We start from the raw sequence: 22,010 nt of genomic DNA on the forward strand, positions 1-22,010 counted from the left end.
CAGGGAATTGATAAAAAGTAAGAATTAAAGTAGGCCCATCACAAAACTCTGAGGTGCTCTTGTGGATATAGAGCATGTGTCTGTTTAGGTATTGTGACCCATTCCGTACTATCTGATGCATAACTTTTTAAAGTACAGATGTACCTTGTATCATAAATGTGGTTGGCAGCAATATATATAGTTTTAACTGTACAGTAATTTAAGTAAACATATCTGTTAAGATGTCACATTTGATAATGTTATCTCAAATTTGATTATAGATTATTTTTTCCAGAATTTTGGCCGGTGGGCAAAAGTTTTGTAGCTTTATGTTGCCTAACATAGGATATGCTTTATTTAAGAGAAGCACACTACATCCCTAGTCAGGTCAATCAATTTCTCATTTCTGTAAGGAAGGGGAAAGGACTGCAGTTAGTTCAGCATCAATCCCTGCATTTAGTGTTTGCCCATTTTCAAACCTAGGAATGCCTTATTTCTAAACTAGTGTAAAAATTGAAAATTTTTATTTCTGGGTGTGGTCATATTTTATGAAATGCTATCATATTCAAGTTTCTTTTTATACTTGCTGCCATAGGTGTCAAGGTGAAACTTGAACAGATATTTTGTAACTTAACTACTGATTTGTCTCATGGCACACCACATCAGAATGTGACTAACCCTAGTCAAAAGGTATGTAATAAACACAATGGACATTCAGAGTGTGTAGTTACAAATGGGCTTTTACTGACTAACAAACTATTATAACATGTAACTAACATAAATGGCATGCTTATTATACAAACAGTGTGTACTATGCTTAGTTGTAAACATTAATTGAATTGATATTTTTCCTGAAGGAAAATGCAGTGAAAGGATATAGTCTGAAAGTAGATGATGTGTAAGTGTAGTGGCAAGTTCCATCATTTCTTGAAAATCAGTAGCTTTCGCGGATGTCTAGTCAAAGCTAAATTCAGCATGATTTAAAACAACTTGCATCTTGAGTTTTAATAAAAGTCACTGTTTGAGGAAGAAAGTGGGACTATCCAAGAAAAGAGAAGTGTGACCTTCAGGATATTAAAATGTTGTCGTTGTGTCTTTTGACTTTTCCCGGTTAGGGGTCGCCACAGCGGAACTCCGGTCCGCTAATGATTGGTAGTTGATTTTTACGTGCCAAGTTACCAGCCCTGACGCACAACCTTCAACGAAGGTACACCCATTCACGCATGTCTCCACGTAGAGGACGCTCTAGCTGAGAATCAAACCAGACAGCGTCTTACTGTGAGGCGACAATGCTACCGCAGCACCACCACCGCGGATAGGATACTAAAATGTATCCATTGGAAAACACTGTCTTTTAGTACTGCTACCATTTTGTAGTAAGCTGCAAGCCGCAGTGGTACAGCGGTAGCATTGTTGCCTCACAGCAAGAGGTTCTCCTGTTCGATTCTCGGCTGGAGTGCCTTCTGTGTGGAGTCTGCATGTCCTCCCCACAGTCGAGTGGCCTCCGAAAGACATGAGTAAATGGGCGTGCCCTCGCTGAAGGTTGGGCTGGCAACTCAGCACCATAAAAATCTACCACTAATCATTAGCGGACCGGAGTTCCGCTGTGGCGACCCCTAACCGGTAAAAGCCGAAAAGACAAATAAACCATTTTGTAGTAAGCTGAATTTTGTTTAACACTAGAATGCCATCTAACTGTAGTGTCATCATGCACTGCAAAATAAATTCCTGACACATTTTAATTTGTGTCATCTTTAGACAGAGTAGGACAGCAATCTGTTAGAAGTAAAACAGTCAATATACAGTGCCACCTAAGAACTAAGAAGCCTGAAATTCACACCACATATTTGAGTTTACTATTGATCATATGTGGTTTTCTGTGAGCTTAGTTGCTATTATTGGAAACAAATAAATAACGATATTGTGTTTTTTATGGTACATGACATACTAGGGAAAGCCCCTTATTATTGAGGGTTAAATAGCACATGAAAGGTGTTATAAACACTGCCTTCCTTGGAGAGGTACGTGCCTTGTTTTTTCCATACATAATCATGTTCCTCCAGAATGTAAATGAGTGGCCTTACCTGCACTTTCTGGGTGAATAGAAAAGGGGGGAAAAAACTTGAGTTTTTAAGTTTTTTCTACCATTAGTTGGTGGAGGTAATCTGTGAGTGGTACTAGTGGCTGCCAGTGAATGCAACTATCCTGCCAGTCAGAGGGATTTTTGTAACCGTTGACTGTAGAAGTCATCTACAGTCAGCGAACTGGTTATGAAATATACTTCTGTCTGTTATGGGAGCAACCAACTGCTTTTGAGCTATTTCATCCAAGGACTGTTCTAAAAATATACAGAAAGTCAGCATTAAGAAAAATGCCAGCTAGCGATTTCTTTACAGAGATTGGCAAATATGATACAACTTTCCTCCCAGAAAAACCTCATTCTGAAGGCCTATAATTAGCCTCCGTTTTAAGTCAAGTATATAATTTGAGAAACTATGGATGAGTGAACTTTTACTGCTAAAAATAGATCCTTTTTATATTTGTTTCCAAACCAAGTCAGTGATTAAGAAGACACATGCTTAGTGCATGTTTTAAAAGTATGCTTCAGATTTTAGTTACATTTGCCAGGATTAAGGAGAGGTATTGAGCACTGGTCACCTTAAAAAAACAAGAAAATCCCTTGCAGAATCATGCAGGCATCCTGCCAGTTATGCATAGGGTTCCCAACAGAGTAATGATGAGAGAATTTGTAAAGGAGAACAGAACAGCTGCCAAAGTTCACAGTATTTGATTTCCAGCCATCTGTCTGCCAGACTGCAGAGTTTAACATTCTTCCTTCTCAAGTGCAGTCCTGGAAATCACATGGGTGGAGCAGGAGAAGAAGAGTTTAAGGGCCCACAGAAAAAAAAAAGAACTGTTATAATTGTTTGACAGGTCTGCAGAGAACTAACAAAAGAGAACTGTACAACTAAACTAAATTACCTGATTTGAAGGAGAACATTTCTGTCTCTTAACTGATTAAAAGGCCTTTACAACTCATACTTGTCTGTTTTTAGTCATGTTGTTTCAGAATATTTAAGGCGGCAGACCCATTCCTTTCCTAGACATTCTTTTATGACCACATTCTCCACTTTTTGATTTTGTATGCCTTTTAACTTTAATCATTACAATGTAGTAAAATTAGACTAGTTGCATATGAGGTGCACACAAATACTATACAGAACATGTTCTTATGTTTTGATCTTTTATCATCCCTTACATGTAAAGAATGATGTGGTAGTTCACTTGTAAGAAAATAAGAAGCTTTGGTACTTGGAAGCTACACTTGTCTCCCCCAGCACTGAGTTCAGTCATTCCTTCCTACTCTGACAAATGTTTTTTAGTATAATGTTATGTAAAAAAAAAAAAAAAATCAGAATAGTTTGATTCTGGTAAGTTGTTGGGTAGTCAGTAAAAAAGGCTTTTAAAAAAAGGATCCCTATACAATTTCCTTTGTTTTACATTTTTTCTTTAAATATTTTAAAATATATTTAATCTTATCTGCTTATATTTATAAACCTCTTCATATTTCTTTAACACCCTAAATATCTTATGCATTTAATTCTGTTCTACCAAGTCTTTTGACATCTTCCATTTGAAAAAAAATTGTTTTTAAAATAATTTGTTCTTTAAAGTGATTTGTGGCGTTTCATGAGTCAAGTGCTGTGGTGTATTTTCCAGCTTACCCTTCTTAACGTTTTGGGACATTGTTTAATAAAAAGCTTCATAAACTATTTATTAAATCATGGCCCAAAAATGTAGCTTTTCTAGTTGTGATGTTACCAAAACCAATGTCTTTCGGCTTTTCCCGGGTAGGGGTCGCCACAGTGGAACTCTGGTCCACTAACGATTGACAGTGGATTTTTACAGTGCCGAATTGCCAGCCTGACGCCCAGCCTTCAAAGAAGGTACATCCATTCACGCACACACCTACCTGCATGTCTTTAAACATCACTCGCCTGTGGGGAGGACATGCAGACTCCACACAGACGGCGCTCCAGCCAAGAATCGAACAAAGAGAACCTCTTGCTGTAAGGCGACAACGCTAACCGCTGTACCACAGCAGCCACCTAGTTGTGATGTTACCATAGGGTAATATTGAGCTATGTTGATAGACTTTAAAAGGGCACATTAATGCATGTGCAGAGGCCCACCCATTAAAGTACATGGACATACAAAACATTTTTCCTATGCCTATAATACTGAGATTAAACTTCCTTGTTTTTCCTCAGTGACGTCAGTGCATGGAAAACACAGATTTTAAAATGTATTTTAAATATGAAAGTGATGACAAAAATGTTTTCTGATGAGTGGGAAAGTGGTGATCGTTATTTTCTGCACTGCATGCTGTAGTGCAAAGGTATTTTCAAAACACAGGCAAATCACTTACATGAGCATTCTCCTATGGTTATGGTCCAAATAACCATAAATGATAGCTGAGTGATGTTTCCAACATTTTACAGCTGTTTTTGTATTACTTGCTTCCAAAGTTCCTTAATGGATAAGGACATCTGCATCATACAAGGTACCTTTCCCTAACCTCCCATATCTAACTCGAACGCCCTGGATCAACTGGTCACACCCCACCAGAGGGAACAACATATTGGATCTTTTCATCACAAACATGGGGAACTGGTGTTTCACACCTGACATCAACCCCTTGCTGGTTAGATCAGACCATAGACGAATCACTCTGGATATTCACATTCCGCCCCCAACCCCAATCAAAGAAACCACAATGAAAACCTTTTCAAAAGCAAACTTCACGTTGCTTAAGACCGAGGTGGAAAGGTGCACAGCCCCCACGTCAATGGACAGTGCTGTCCAAGCTGCTGAAACCTAGACAAATGCACTCTATGATCATCTGCAGGAATGCATGGATCATGCTATCCCAAGTAAAACCAAGACTCACTCTCCAAGAAAAGGAAACCAGTCTGGTGGACCCCTGCCATAAACAGGCTCTACAATAGAAGGAGGAAACTAGTACAGATAAGAGCAAAATCCCTAGAAGGAAAGACATCCCTGACCAGTATCAGCAAGAAACTATGATCCCTCATTAAATTAACCAAGGCTAGCTTCGAAAAAAAAATTGCCAAGGACTCCAAAGATAACCACAAAGCGTTCTTTAGCAATGTCAAGAACCTAAGTGGAAACACTCAGATCTGCTCTGGGTTGGTGCAGAATTATGGCACAAAATACACTGAACCAACTAATATTGCCAACATTTTGGCAAGATGGGTTAAGTGCAAATGTCACACCCCTCTCACCCCCTAAACGGCCCATAACCATACCAGAAGAATATAAGGCCTGGCAATCACCGACACACAGGTTAACACAGCCCTATCCAAAGCCAAAATCACAGCCTCAATGGGACCGGACGGTGTCCCAGGCTGTGTCTTACAAGAACTCCAAAATGAACTAACCCCTCACCTAAACACACTGTTTAGACTCAGCCTCTCTACAGGCTACGTACCCACAGAGTGGCGCACAGCAACAGTTATCCCACTCCACAAAGGTGGCGCCACAACGGACCCCAGGAACTATCACCCTATAAGCCTGACTAGCCTGGTCTGCAAGGCTATGAAGCGCATCATCATGGAACTCATTAACAGAGACATTGGGAACCTCCAAACTTTGGACCCCACCCAGTTTGGCTTTGTTAAGGGCAGATCATACCTCCTAAACCTGGTGGACTTCTTTGAGACAGTTACCAAGGCATTAGATGAGGATAAGGAGGTCCACACAGCCTACCTAGACCTCGCAAAGGCTTTCGACACCATTCCCCATTCTGGTATTATAGACAAACTCACCAACCTGAACATTAATCCCTACATCACGAGATGAGTTGTAAATTGGCTCACGGACAGAACCCACATGGTGAGAGTTGCAGACTCTAGGTCCGACTCTAAACCATTTACAAGTGGCGTCCCCCAGGGCTCAGTCCTAGGACCCCTCCTGTTCGGGATATACTTCTCAGAGGTGCAGGCAAGCACAGGAGGACTTTGGCTGACCAAGTTCGCAGACAACTGCAAACTAGGGGCCATAACTGATTCTCCAGCTGATACAGACACCCTCCAGAAGAGTCTCACTGAGGCGGATACCTGATGTCAAAATCATGGCCTCAAGCTGAATGCCAAAAAGTGCATAGTCATCCCCTTTGGAAAAAACAAAGTACCCATGAACTACCACATAGGTGATAGTCCCCTAAATACTGAAAAAGTAATAAGGGATCTGGGGACCCAAGTAGACAGCAATCTCTCTCTTGATAATCATATTGCCAAGGTAATTAGAAAACCCTTCTACGTGGCCCGCCTAATCTCAAAAGGGTTCACATCCAGAACAAAGGAGATTATTGTGCCTCTCTACTCATCACTTATTAGACCCATTATAGAACACAATGCCCCATTTGGGATGTATCTTACAAGACACCTGCAACAGCTGGAAAGACTACAAAAGTACCTCACCAAGAGGATTACTGGCCTCCAGCAGATGACCTATGCAGCCCGACTAAAGTAACTCCAGCTGTAGTCGGTCGCATACCGCTTACTCAGAGGTGATCTCTGCTTGACATACAAGGCCATGTCCAACCCAGAATTGATGGATATGCTCCACCTAAAAAAAAAAACAAATCCCTGAAAGCCACACACTCTAAGGATATAAGCCTTACCACAACGATAAATAGGACATGCTGGAGGGATAGATTCCTGACCCAGAGACTCCCCATGCTTTGGAATAAGATTCCAATATACATCAGGCAGAGCCCCTCACTAGCACTCTTCAAGAGAAACCTTGACGGGTGGATGGGAAACAGAAAATTTACCCCGGGGATCACTGCAGTGGCTCTGCTGGACAGAGGAGCAGGGAACTAATGGCTGTGCTGGTCAGAAGCACAGGGAACTAATCTAAGGGGGTGGCGAAAGCCAACGCACTCTGGCTAGGCTTATAAATGCCCTTGGTGAGATAGCCTAGTACTTACCTATGAACCTGTAATGTGTTTTTTCCTTCTTTTCCCCCCAGAGGATTTGGAGATTGACACATACTATCTGTGTAGCAGCGTAATAATGTGTACTGTATAGGTGCTGTCCTGTAGTCTTTCATTTCTGTAGCACTTTCCACATTTCACCTTATTCTTCCTTTTTCTAAATTATCTGCTACATTAACATTCCAAGTTTTTCTTCATTTTTCTACTTGTCTCAATCTTTTTTCCTGTACCTATCTGTAAATTGGTGAGTTCAGTTATTTTTCTTTTCTGATTCATTAGTAAAATCAAAAGAACCAGCTTGCTTCCATTCCATTTTTCTTTTCTTTCTTCACTTTTAAACCACATATAACTGCACTTGTTAAGATTATTTTACTGCTTGCTTGTAAACTTTCAGAAATTGCTCATATCTCTGTACCCATCTCCACCACATTGTTATACCTTTACCTATTTCTCTGTTCTTAGAGTATAACTTCCACAGTAGGTTTCTTTATATTCCCAAGCCCATCTTCTCTTTTTCCATGCTGGCTAGCATATCATATTCCAGCAAATTTTGTTGTCCTGTACCAGATTTGGGTCCTGTCTTTAGGCAGATTCCTGAGAGATTGCCATTACCCCTTATTATATAAAGGGATGTTCTACTTGATGCCAGTCACATTCAGATCCTGTACTATCCTCATGATCTTTTCTAAATTAAAGTGATCTGTTCACATTTATGGGTGCATCACAGCATCTAGTGAACCAAGTGCTGCAATGCATTTGCATTGTCCTCATTTTACTTTTAATTTCTTGTTACCCTTTTTATTAAACCACGGCTCAAATGATCCAGTGTATGCCTTGTAACATTACTGCAGGTGTAACAAGAGATCTGTCCATAGACTTTAATGGCCTGGTCTTTGAGCATGCATAACAATGCATCCATTAAACTCTATGGACGCACTTCACTCTTAAGGTTAAAGTTTACTTTTTAAATTCAATGTCATCATGGTAGGGGAAGAGCTCTCTGCAGAAGTTTTTTCTTTGCCAAATAGTGGCCAGAACCCTTCAGCAATGTTTCAGAAATGCTGTTAAGCACTTCATGCAGTGCATGATGTAATGCAAAGGTAAGAAAAAATATATGACCAAATCACTTTAAATACCTTTCAGAACTACAAGGAAAAACCTAGCCAAGCTAGCGTTTTTCACTGCATTACACCTTAAACCTCTTTGTAGTTTTTACTAATTAGTTTGTCTGTGTGATCTTTTTACTTTTTGGTTTGGATGTTAGTTGGGATATTTGATTATGGACATCAGCTGGGTGTGAAGACCCTATGTTGCTAAACTACAGCCAAGCTGTCTATTTATGCTATGCTGATGAGGTCATAAGAAGGCTGAAACATGCATGTCCACAACTCACGGGGTTTGTCTTTACTGGCCTGAATGTATCTAGAAAGACTTAAAAAGAAAAAGTAAAAAGTCATGGATATTCAGAAACCATATAGCTGAAACATTTGATGTCCTTAAGGGGTCATTTGCATGTATCCCATGGGCCTCTGTTACAGGAGGTTTAAGGTATTACACAGTGAAAATTTTAGCTTGGCTAAATTTTTCTTGTAGTTTTTACTAATGGTTTGCCTGTGTGACCTTTTTACTTTTTGGTTTGTATGATGGTCAGAAACAGTGTAATGAACCAAAGAAAAAAAGAGAGAAGAATGAAAAACAAACATGAGGCACTGAATTAAATGTTTATTTATCATCTCCTCCAACCTACCAACAATGAACTTTGATTTATCCCTTGGGTGTTTTCTTGGTCCCACCACTTGGAATTTCGACTACCTTCTGTACTGAAAAGAGACTCTTTCCCTCCTGCATCCAAAGCCTTCCCACTACTGCATCAGCTGTTGGTAACTTGTGGAAACCTGAAAAAAAAAAGAAAGTTTTAAAAACTTTCACCATGTCTTGTTAGTTTTGAATGCCCATCCTGTCTGAGTGATTTCATCTTTTTTTTAGTGCTCCCACAACACCCACTAGATCCATTTGCTTACCTGGGGGTCAAAGGTAGATTGCCAAATGTTATGCTACCACTTGCTGGCAGCAGATGGGCTACATTAATGGTTGCTTTTTGGAGCTGCATTAATGCTACCAGACATACTAAGTTGCCCTGCCAAGAAGTACAACCCTTTGCTGCTCATAACATACCTGCTGTTCTGCAGGTGACACGAGTACAATGAGCAAAGCAACGGTCCATGCTCCAGGATGAGCAAGCTAGTGTCAGATGCTCACTTACATCCTTGTTTGCCCATTAACCCCCAGCACCCTTACTGTTAGCTGAACACAAGCCATCTAAAATGCAGTAAAGACATTATCCCTTTATGGCATGATGCTGGACTAAGAGTTGTTTATTCTTTACTTTTTTGAAGGGATACATAAAAAAGTAACAAAAAAGCTGGATGTGACAGTCAAAGACTTAAAGGAGCCACTTCTGATGCTCACACATAAGTAAGCCACTCATTTACTGTTTAGCTTTTTATCCGTAACAGGAGTATACAAGGCAGAAAAAAATATTGCTTATACACAATAAGACCCCAAAACCTATGTCTACACATCAGTATTCTCATCCTCTTTTTATCACCTTTTGTATCACAACTCCACTTACAGAATATTTCAAAGAAAGCTCCGTTACAATTTTTAAGTAAAAAGTAGAGGAAATTGAAGTTATTCTGCAGCACTTGTGGGAATGAAGCAAAGCTATTACATGTTTAAATAAATGTCCCTTGTAATCTCTGTATTCTCCACTTCACTGGTGCAAAGGGGGAGCCTGTCAATCAGCAGCTATTTTATGAATGTTGCTAGACTGAAGTAAAAAATTCTGAAACAATTTAAGTCTAATTTGGAGTATTCTCTTTTTCCCACTGTTCTGCAACTTCAGCTGGGGGTTTCCCAGATATGGGGTGCAGGGGCTATCTCCCTGCAAGAAGAGTACTTCCAAGGTTCACAGAAAGTGATTTGGGGGCTTATATTTTTTTGCTGACTTTACTTTCATGGAAAGTGAGTTTAGCTGATCAACATAATTCCTACAAATGCAACCCTGTGGTAATTCCACTAACTCCATTATCTTAAGTCCAGAATCTTTTGAGACACCATAATCCTCAACCAGTCTTTTTCTACCCATTTTGTTTCCCCATCATCCTCTGACACGTCCTACCTGTTTGTGTTGAGTTTTCTTCTTCTTCCTCTTTCATGTTCTGCTTTAATTCAAGAAATGAGCCTTTGCAACACAAACGTACAGGCTACTTCCTGACTTGACAAATTGGATATTGTCAGTGGATATTGTCAGTGTCCCCTTTGTCTTTTTCCTTGTACAGCAACATCATTTGTGAACCATGTCTCTTCTTTTTACCACGTCTGTATTTTCAATAATTTCACCTGGTTGGAAGTTGACTTATTTTGATCACCCTTTTACTAGAGGAGAAAAAGTTCAGAGTCTGCCACAGAGTCGGATGAAACCATTCTTGTACCTTTTACAGGGCCTTAAACTTGATGAGTTTGCCTGAACTAAAGTTTTTAGCACACAGAAAACTCCGAGACTAGAAGATCTCTAAGCAATAGAAATGATATATTTTGCTGATTTCAAATCATTCTAAATCTGAGTAGCGCCTGCCCCACATTAATTATATTTCTCATATTTCTTTAATAAAATAATTCCTTTGCAATGTGTGACATGTGACATTAGTCTTGCTATTAAGAATGTCTGTAGCACAGTGTTCTTAAAGGTGATCCAGGCTGCAGTATAAATGTAATGTTCATATAGTAATATGCTCCTAAAGATTTATGGTTGAGTTCCTCATGTTTTCCTCCTCAGTATACCACATACAAGAAAAAAACTGGAGATGAAGTAACAAAATCATTTCTTTGGCTGGTTGGTTACATAACTCATTTGTGAAAAATCAATGACTTTAAGTGAATTAGAGGTATGGTCTGGGTGTATAACCAGAAATTAATAGTTTTCATTGCTTTAAAGTCACTAGCTCATATCACCTGAGATTGTGTCACAGTTGTTGCTTTATATACGAATGAGACTATAGTGCTTATGTAGGAGTGCTTACTGGGTGGTCCAAGTGCTTACCAGGTGGTCCGAGAGAGAGAGAGAGAGAGAGAGAGAGAGCAGGACAGAATTTACACTGCATGTCACTAATTGCTTTTTCTTTGAGGTACAGCATCCTTAGAGTTAGAAAAATAAAACAAGGCATTATACATAGTGAAGCCCATTCCATAGGGTCTCACGGGATCTTGCATCTTGCAAAAATTGCTTATTTTTGCATTACATTTCGTCATATTATGGTGAACAGAAGTACTTAGGTTGCAAATATTAAATACTCTATCATGAACTGGTGTGTTCATGAGCTCATCATAATATACAGATTTGTTGCATAGTTTGAGTTCTGTAAGCTTGGCTAAGTTGAAAAAATGTAATGGAACTATTTTTCATACTGACATTCTGCAAAATAACCACACATCAATATTACTCATTCTACATCTCCATGTGTGCTGCTTGGAAACATGGTTCAACTGACATGTTACAAGAAAATTATGGAAGTGGTAAAGGGATTTTTTTTGAGCACAAACCATTGATAACAAGGAAAATATTTAATTTTAATCATTGCAATCTGAAGGGCCACAAAGTCTTGACACAGTAGGCAGCAGAATTTAAGTAATATATGGTGAACTATTAATTCTGGATGAACTTGGCTGGAGCACTTCAAACATTGAAATGTGTCACAGAAAGCTGCTGTCTGAATAAAATATTTTTCTAAGAGCATTTAAAATATTGCCAAGCATGGAAGTAGCAGAAAGAGAGATTTGTAACAATTAATGAAATATAGTTTAACTGCTGCAGTACATAAAGTTGAAATTTAATTTGATAGTGAGAAAAGTAAACACTTTTGTTGTTACTGTAATACAAATCAAAGCTTATAAGTTTGAAGCTTCAAACAAAAATGTCATCATTTTGGAAGCTAAGATATAAGAAATGAGCATATCTTAGTAAAATACTTGCCCCACATGAAGAGTAAATGTAAACATTTTTGTTACAGAACAATATAAAATTGATCCTAAAGAAGTGGGATTGTAATGTCTTCAGTATTAAACAATAAAAGGATAGGATTTTTTTGCTTAATAATGGTGGTGCTGCGGTAGTATTGTCGCCTCACAGTAAGACGCTGTCCGGTTCGATTCTCAGCTAGAGCATCTTCTGAGTGGAGACATGCATGAATGGGCGTACCTTCGTTGAAGGTTGTGCGTCAGGCCTGGCAAGCCGGTATGTAAAAATCAGCTGCCAGTCATTAGCGGACCGGAGTTCCGCTGTGGCGACCCCTAACCGGGAAAAGCCGAAAGACACAAACAAACAATGAAATGTAAGTTGACACAGGCAGCAGTATGAGTTATATCTGAGCACATATTTTTGCTTCTTTTGGGCATGATAAACATTCATATGGATTAATAACAAAGAAATGTTACAGCAATATACTGTATAAAAATTAGGCATGCCATAACTCAGTATGGGGTAAAAGTCTCATAATTTATATCACTATATGGTAATATTAGCTGTACTAGGATTTGTTCTTGTTTACTGTGGCTTGATCATAAGACGAGATCCTCAATTACCAAATCCTAGAGTAGTCTATAACATTGCCTTATATTATTTCTTATTGATATTTTACAATAAAAATGAAATTTTCCCTGCAGTAAAGAACAAATCAGATTCTACAGTGAAAAGTAACAAGAAAAAAATTGCATAAATAAAGTGTAATTATTTTATTTTATTAGTTACAGTAACCCACCACCCTCATGTCATCTAGGCTCTTGAATCTCTACTCTATATATTGTTGGTGGTGTTATTTTAGTGTGCACTTGCACAAAAGTCTGCCTCATTGAAAGGGTGTTAAAAACTAAACTGGCTATACTTGCTTGTCTATCACTTTTGTTTAGTGTAGTTTGCCACTTATTTAAGTAACTATTATTTACTTACTTATTAAGCAGTATTTTGTGAAAATGGTGCTTTTCTTATGAGTAGCAGAGAGCACATCAAGTGCAGTATTCAAAAGGCATTAGGTATATTTATACAGAAAATTCAGTAGCAGAGGTAATGTGCAGGTCAAAAGACATTTCAAAATTTGGAAGTAAAAATGAGGTATTCGTATGTGTTGTTTTATAAGAGATCATTACTTTGTAACAGTTATACCAATTATGGAGAGTATGCCTTTAGGGTTTCTAGCTGTATCATGAAGTGTTTTTTATACGAGTAAGTGTTGAGGATAGTTCTGCATTTTATAAAATGAACATAGCAGTAGTTTTCCTCACCAAGTTGCATTGAATTGTTTAGCATGAGGCTGCACTACGCCTTTTTATGAATGACAACGTTACACAGCTAACAGAGGCTGGTGTTAGAGGTCTTGTTTTGAGCATGAGAAGGTGTATCCAAGTTGTACTGTATTGTACACTTGAGAAAAGTCTTAATTTAGGGAATGAGACTAGCCGTTTCAGCATAGTTTGCATTGCAACTGTATGAAAATCATTCAAAAGGCTGGAAGCTGTGATGGGGCTTTTCTCATTGCTGTCAAGATTTGATCACAAGTGCTAAATTTACCAGCTCATTGTACTAAAGTCTTCATAACTGCTTTGTAAATATCTCTATAACTGTTTTTTCCTTCTTTCTTGAATTTGTAATAGCTGTTGCATAATCATTTTGTACTTTGAATTGTTTATACCTGTTATATAATTGATGCTAATTTTGTAATGTGGAGCTTTTCTCCCCAGGCCTCCGCTGAAAAAAGGCAATAGGTCAGTCAGACTTTCTCAGACGACAAATGTCAAATAAATAAATAAATCCAAGTGATTGAATGCTGAAGGTTGGATTCAGTAATTCCAGGCATAACCTCCATCCACTGTCCTATGGGCTATTGTTTTTGCAATGTAGATAATCTGAAAATGTGAAATACAGAGCTGAGTGACTGAAACTCACTTGGTCATGCTGAACTAATGCTTAAAATTTTCACCTTTGTTCAGGGCTAGCTGATAATGGCACTTCTCATGAACATCACTTTGTGAACCCTAAACTCCCAGCCATATACAGAAATGCTGAAAACAAAAGAAGCCAAAAGCAGCAAATACAGAGCATCGGTATATATTGGTGGTCAAACTGGTACTTTGAAAAAATGGCTTTAATCAGTTATTGTGACAGCTGTTAGAGATGAGCAGTAAAGAAACTACTTATTTTGGTTCCCATGGCTTTAGATATGATATGGGCATTGTGAATCCTTTGATGTTATGTAGTCCTATCTCGCCTCCATTATTACATGTGGGTTCGGAGCCGATCCTTGGCTCCGACTCAGCCACTTAGAAAGCCTGATAACTTCTGATTGGCTCGTGGCTAATAGGTATCCCATGAGGCATGCGCACATTTCCCCAGATCTCGTTTGCCGTGTCTTCAGTTGGAAGCTTCTTTTGGTTGGCCATGGCTAATGATTTAGTTCTTTATTATTATGATTGTTAGAAGATTTTTTACTTTTTGTGAAGTGCTTTTCTTATTGCTGTTGGCCTTATTGTGATAACCGATTGTGTCAATTTAACCGGACTTGAATTTTTCCTGGATTTGACTTTCTGCTATAAAATTTTGGGCCTGTTGGCCTTTTTTGTGTGTGTGTTCCCGTGAGTGTGTGCATTTTACTAAACCATTTTACTTAGAGGTATTAGTCTGTTTTCCTTTCCTTTACACTAGGTTTGTTTAAGTTAGAGAACATAGTAAAACTTCCCTTGGTTGTTTGTTGTGAGAAATAGGGCTAGATCTGTTTGTTAGAGGATCTAGTTCCTCTCTTGTTGAGTGAGTGTGTTGCTTTTTCTCTTCAATCGCCTGTTGAGACTGCCATTATGCCTAAGGAACATATAGAGCATAAACAGTCAGGATTTAAAAAGTTTACTAACTAAATGCTCTCAAAAAATGTCCATCACTGATGGACATAGCATCTGTGTGTACTGTTTAGCGGCCATACATCTTCAAGATACTTGTCTCTTTTGCCATTCCTTTAGTCCTAGAGTGCTCCAGGAATGGAAGAATAAGTTGAATCTAAAAGGATTGTTAAAACCTTCTTTCGAGGAAGACCTAGCCAGCTCGTCCTCCTCTGCTAGGTCACATTCTTCCAATAAAGATAAGGGCAAGACCTCCAAAAGGCCTTCTCCAGCCTCAACTTCTGTCTCTGAACCTCCACAGAAGTTACCTAAATCGGCGATGGTCTTTATCTCTTCGGCTCCACTGTCCACGGAGCCAATCGAGATTCTGGACACGGACATTGCAGTGTCAGCACCCAGTGCTTCGGTGCCAATCACCAGCAGTCCTCTTCGGAACTGGTCTACAGACATTCCACCGGTTTCCCCTACTTTAAAATCACCTATATTACAGAGAGCGAGGTCTCCAACTCTGTCCTCCAGATCCTCCAGGAGCTTTTCTGAAGAAGACATCAAGAGAGTGACTCCTTAAGTCATCGGCCTTGCCAAAATTGTTATTGGCTCTGACTACTTCTGTCTCGGAGTTGACTACTGTTACCGACCCTGCTCTGTTTCCTCCTCCAATCCATATTGGGCCTTTGGAGCCAACGCTGTCGGAACCGACTATAGTGTCCTCAGCTCCAGCACCCCGGGTGGTTGTCTTAGAGCCGAGCCCCGCTCCGACACTGTCGGCGCCATCCAAAATGTCTAGGGTCCGAAGCTCTTCGGTCGGGCCCGAGGGGGACACTTGGAACCGAATCTCTTCGGTGCCGAGTCTAACCTCTTGGTGCGTCGGCCCGAGTGAGCTCGGATCCTACATCGTTCTTGGAGCTGATTCCTTTGGAGCCATTGGCGCCTATGCTCTCCTCGGAGCCGGGGCATCGTTTGGAGCTGGAGGAGTCGGTTTTCGTGAAGATGAGGAGCATGTTGGATAGTTCATTCGTACCACGTAGGAGTACCAATGCTATACTCCCTCAAGCGCCGACTACGATCTCAGCATCCTCTCTCCCCCGGGATGGTAGAGACTCACAGTCTCAGGACCCTCATTTGGGTGGTCCCCAATCTTCCAAGACCTCCCCAGAAGACCCCACTGAGGAGCCCCCTTGGAAGAGATCATGTAACAGGAAGCATGTAGACACCCCTGATGAGTCTGTCGCATCTGACACTGACGTTGATGAGTCGGAGGGGTCCCCTAAGTCATCCTCTGAAGATGTCTCCTTTGCAGACATTTTGGAGATCTTCAGGCAGAGAGGCGGCTGGCCTACCATTACCCCTTCTGATGGGGAGAGACAGCTGGATGTGCTCAATAGATCTCCAGGATGCCTACTACCACATAAGGATGGACAATGCATCAAGGAGCTACCTACGCTTCCGGCTGGGAGCCAATCATTACCAGTTTCGGGAGCTGCCCTTTGGCCTCACCACAGCCCCCCTGGGTGTTCACCAAGTGCATGGCAGTAGTCACAGCTCATTTGCGGCATCAGGGAATCCAAGTCTTTCCATAACTGGACGATTGGCTCCTGACCGCCACCACCAGGCATCGCCTAATTCAATCAAGAGATTCCACAATCAAGCTCTGTTCCCAATTGGGAATTTCGATAAACTGGGAAAAATCCTCTTTTTTGCCCACTTAGTCTATAACTTTTATAGGAGCAAACATAGACATGGTTGAGATGTCAGCCAGACTGCCTGCAGACAGAATACAGAATCTTGTGCAACAAATTTACAGAATACTTCCCCTTCAAAGAGTCAAAGCGAAGGTGGTGTTGCAGCTTCTAGGGACTATGATGTCAACCATAATCTTGGTACCTTTAGCAAGACTACATATGAGAATACTCCAATGGCTCCTGTCATCCCAGTGGTCGTTTCAACAGTTGCCACTACATCCTCAGATCCTGATTACAGATTCTTGCAAAAAGGACCTACGCTGGTGGATTCAACCAGGTCATCTTACCACAGGGGCTCCCTTTGTACCGCACCGACCCATTGCCACTGTGAACACGGATGCTCTCAGATAGGAGGGGGGGGGGCATTATCTTGGCAGGACTGTCCAAGGCACATGGCAAGAGCAGGAGGCCCATCCGCATATCAGTGTCCTAGAGATGAGGGTGGTGCTTCTAGCGTTGCAAGCACTTCACGACCTTCTCCCTCTAGGGAAGATAGCTATCCAGACCGACAACATGTCGGTAGTCTGGTATCTAAACAAACAAGGGGAAACCAGATCATACCCATTATGTTGAGAGGCCATGCGAGTTTGGGATTGGGCGATTTCTTCCCAACGCTTTCTCGTTGCAATGCATATCCCGGGGACTTCCAACGTAATAGCGGACAAGCTAAGCAGGGCAATTTTGTTACCACATGAATGGTCCTTGAACCAGAAAATAGCCAGCATGATCTTTCACAAGTGGGGGCAACCCTGCTGCAACCTTTTTGCCAATCCCATCAACACCAAATGCAGCATCTTTTTCTCACTCATCCCCCCTCCGGGGGAGTCTCCAAGAGATGCACTAGTCCATGATTGGCCCCCGGGACTCCTTTATGCTTTTCCTCCTTTTCCACTCATCCCCAAGGTCATACAGAAAGCAATGCTGTTGGGAAGCAAGATGATCCTCATCACCCCTTACTGGCCTCGTTAGATTTGGTTCCCTTTTCTCGGGCCTCACCTGTTGGACTGCCCATGGACGCTGGACCCAGTGCCAGACCTCCTGACACACGTCAGGTTCTCTTCACCCCAGTCTCCACACTCTCAAACTGACAGCATGGCTGCTCCAGTTCCAACACTAGTCAGGCTTCATGATTTGTCTCCAGCTGTAACTCCTATTATTACCTCTTCTCACAAGCCTTTGACCAGAAAATTGTATCATAGTAAATGGAAGAGATTTTCCATATGGGCACACAATAGAGAAGTTGATCCATTTACAGCTCCCATTACTATTGTTCTAGAGTTTCTTTCTGAACTCTTTCACCAAGGTTCAGCGGCTGCTACACTCTGAGTTCAACTAGCAGCAATTTCTAATTTTCATGTGGGGATTAATGATTCCAGTCTTATGTCTCACAAACTGTGCAAATCCTTTCTTAAGGGTTCCACGATGTTAAGACGTCCTGTACAAGACCCCATTCCACCTTGGGAACTAAATTTAGTTCTGTCTAGACTTACTCTGCCAACCTTTGAGCCAGCCCATAGTTGTCAGTTGAAGCTTCTGTCTTGGAAGACTCTTTTTCTGGTAGCAGTAACCTCAGCCAGGCGAGTTTCTGAATTACAAGCTATGTCTGTTAAACCTCCATACTTAATTTTTCACAAAGATAGGGTCTCACTCCCGACCAACCCTTCCTTTATTCCTAAAGTCTGTTCTCAATTTCCCTTAAACCAAACAATTGAATTGCCAGTGTTCTTCCCTAATCACTCCAACAAAGCAGAGTATACATTCCACCAATTGGATGTACACAGGCAACTACGTTTCTATATCCACCGGACCAAGGAATTTAGAAAATCAGAACAGCTGTTTATTTCCTTTGCTGAGGCGAGAATGAGCTTGCCAGTTTCCAAGGTTATACTTTCGAACTGGATCTCTAGTTGTATTTCCTTTATTTACAGTTCTCAAGAAAAGGAGTTACCCTTTAAAGTTACAGCGCATTCCACCAGGTCCTTCTCTACTTCTGCTGCTTTCCAAGCCAGGACACCTATTGATAATATTTGTGCAGCAGCAACATGGGCTACCCCTCATACCTTCATTTCCCATTATAAATTGGATTTAACTTCGAGGGGTAGAGCTTCGTTTGGTCCTGAGTATCTTCCAGTGAGCCACCCATTCAAGATGCAAGGGACACTGTCCCACATGTAATAATGGAGGTGAGATAGGACTACATAACATAAAGAAGTTATGTACTCACCATAATTTTCCATGTATGTAGTCCATCTCGCCGAACATTATTATGAACCCACCCACCAGCCCCCCTTCCTGGAGGATCTGGATACAGTTTTTTTCCCCTTCTATAGTGTTTTTTTGCCACAAGGGCTCCTTTTATTACAGTTTATTTTTCCGGACCTTTGTTTCTTTTTCATATCTGATTCTGGTAGACTAATAGCAAACAAGATCTGAAGAATGTGCGCATGCATCATGCGATACCTATTAGCCACGAGCCAATCAGAAGTTTTCAGGCTTTCTAAGCGTCTGAGTCGGAGCCGAGGATCGGCTCTGAACCCACATGTAATAATGTTTGGTGAGATGGACTACATACATTGAATGTTATGGTGAGTACATAACTTCTTTTTATTTGACAGTTTGGAAATAGAAGGGTATACAGTAGCACAATGCTTCAGTAGTAAGATCTCTGCCTCATTGTTCCATGGTCCAGGATTCAAACCTGGCTTCCAATCTCTCAGTAGCAAGATGTTTGCCTCATTGTTTCATTGTCCAGGATTCAAACCTGACTTCTACTTGCTATCTGAATGGATTTTCTCAGGTTGATGAAGCTTTTTTTCACCTTCAGAAAATATGATCATTAACTGGCTAGAATATTGTATTTAGCTATGTCTTTGTGTCCAGGTCATAGCTGAAACCTATCCATAGATCGGCCCACTTATCAGTTTATCAAATGATAAAAAAAGAATAATACAAATGACATGTAGACGAGCAAATATGAAAACCTGGCATTATTTTTGTTGCAACATCATTACGCACTGAGTGTTGGCAAACTATGGAAATCAGAGTATGCCTCAAGTAATATTTTTCTGCCTTTGTTATAAAACTGTATTTCATGATTAGTTTGACCTGAAGATGTACATTTTTTTTTATTTACCATTTATTTTTGTTCTGTCCTAAATCCCCCCTTTCCTCGTCATGCAAATGCTGAAGACTGGTGGCTGCACTTTTTTCTTACACTGGAAATAGACTCACAAAGTTAATGTAAAAGCCATTTTCTTGGACCTAGGATGTTTTAGTGAAAGTGAAAGCTCCATTAGTATTATGTTTGATGGCAAAACAATCAAAACACACACACATGGTACTTTATTCCCTAGAACCACTCATGCAAGGGGTTACACCTCTTGGAACCCCATACTTACGGCAGTCAGCTCAGTCACTATGCCTAATGAGAACAGGAAAAAAAATACGGTTTCAGCCGTCGGTCATGTTTTTTAAGCAGCTTGATGGCCTGATTGGTTTCATTCAGGTAGCCTAATCCTTAATTGCTCATGTACAAGGCCTTGTAAAGTAGGCATTTCCAATTTCTTCCTTTAGGAAATTATGATCTTCAGAGGGAAAGAAACTGAAGTGGGCTTCATAGCATCATGGCTTGCAGTGTGTTCAGGCATGTTTTCCTTTGATGTCCTGAGAGGTATGCAGATATAGAAAGAGCTTTTTTTCATTTTAAACTTTAGAAAGTGCTTATCTAGTCTGTCTTTGGACCCTTTTCATCCTTGCCCAAGGCTCCAAAGTAGAGAAGTATTTTTATAGGGAGGGGAAGGAAGAAGCTGAACTACCCAGAGAACACCACACAGACATGGGAAGAACAAGCAGACTCCATATCGTGACAGGGGATAAGGACTGAACCCGAAACCTTGTTCTCTACAGCAAGAATTTTAATTGCTGAGCCTTTACACTATAAACACAGCCTATCATTTTGAAAGTGATGTGCAGTTTTAATGTTCTTTGTCCTGTGTAATATGTGCAGTGGCAAACACCCTGATGAACTGCAATATAAACTTGCATAACAGGTTAGCTATGTGGTGCCACTTTGTCAGCCCTGATATAATGGGCTTTCTATTTTCTGACCTCCCCTTATTTTCTCAGACTTCAGCTAACAGTCGTGCTGTGATAGAGTGCAAAGATGGTTTTGTCTGAATGAGGAAAGTAATAGTGCTACTGGCATATCATACCATCACAGCATGTATGTCCATGTACCAGGGGGACTACCAAGCTATTTATGGAAGTAGTGAAGCTTACCAATGCTGTAGAAGGCCTCCATCTATATTGCCAATGATACAATTTCAGGAACAGTCTTGGGTGTCAGAGGCTACCCAGTGGTGCAGGGGAGTAGAAAGAGTGGTCATTTGGTGGTAGCCTACCTACATTGGAAAGTGACAGTCTTTAGCTTCAGGGTGATCTCTGATGGAGATGAGAAGCATCTGTCAGCATGCAGTAGTTTGCAGAATGTGTATGAAGCCTCCACAGCTGTCTTCTCCTCCTGACTCCGTGTACCTCTTAGTGATGTCCAACCCACTATTCTCTGCCTTGTCTCACTAACAGACTGACCTTAACACTGATGGCACCTTATCTTCAGGCTGTAAGTCTAAACTATGATTCCTGTTGAGCACGAGTCATATAGCTTTTGCAGACACACTACCAAGACTTGCCAATGTCACAGACCCATGACTTGCATCTGTTTGGAATGCAGAAGAAAAATACTGAAATAACCTGATAAGACTATTGTTTCTGTATGCTATTAAGTCATTACTATAAAAATAAGTTACTGCAATTTTATTAACCATTCTGCAAAGAGTTGTACTAGTAGCTTTTCGAAAACAGTTACTCTCCTAATATTTCAATCAGTATGTGCTAAGAAAGTCAAAACTGCCCAAAAGTCAACAATACTGTGATGTAGACTTTGGTATAAACAGTTTCATGATTTTGCAAAAGGAGTCATCATCAAATCACAGAAGTCACTTTGTTTGAAACCACTGTCACAGAAATCATAACACTGAAACCCACATTAATTTCAAAATCCACAAAAACAAAACACTATTTTTCCAAGGGGAACTTCTCTCTCAACACCACTGTGGGGAAGTTCACCCTTGTATCCTTCTTAATTATTATCTCTATTGTGACAGAGCTGAGAATAGTAACATAAACCTTTGAGCAAGCACTAATTCTGTAGTAAACCAAGAAGTGAAATGCATGTTGAGGTCCAAATTAAAAAAAAATAATCAGGAGACAAACAGATGTGCATGTTTTTGTTTCTATCTATATTGTTTATTCAGAGGTAGTGGTGACAG

General features: G+C 40.4%; 1 long non-coding RNA gene across 3 annotated transcripts in view; it reads right to left on the bottom strand.

Annotated features, from left to right (window-relative positions):
* LOC122790798 overlaps positions 1–22,010 on the bottom strand; it is a 280,435-nt gene that overhangs the window by 223,351 nt on the left and 35,074 nt on the right. For 2 of the 3 annotated variants that reach the window (XR_006363040.1, XR_006363038.1), the window contains exon 3: positions 8,748–8,895. The exons of the other annotated variant lie outside the window; for it this stretch is intronic. This is a non-coding gene — a long non-coding RNA (uncharacterized LOC122790798). The remainder of the gene's footprint in view (positions 1–8,747; positions 8,896–22,010) is intronic. 3 annotated transcript variants of the gene reach the window in all.

The sequence above is a fragment of the Protopterus annectens genome, chromosome 16.part0 (genome assembly GCF_019279795.1).
Source record: "Protopterus annectens isolate FY-2018-M chromosome 16.part0, PAN1.0, whole genome shotgun sequence".
Classification (NCBI taxonomy): domain Eukaryota; kingdom Metazoa; phylum Chordata; order Ceratodontiformes; family Protopteridae; genus Protopterus; species Protopterus annectens.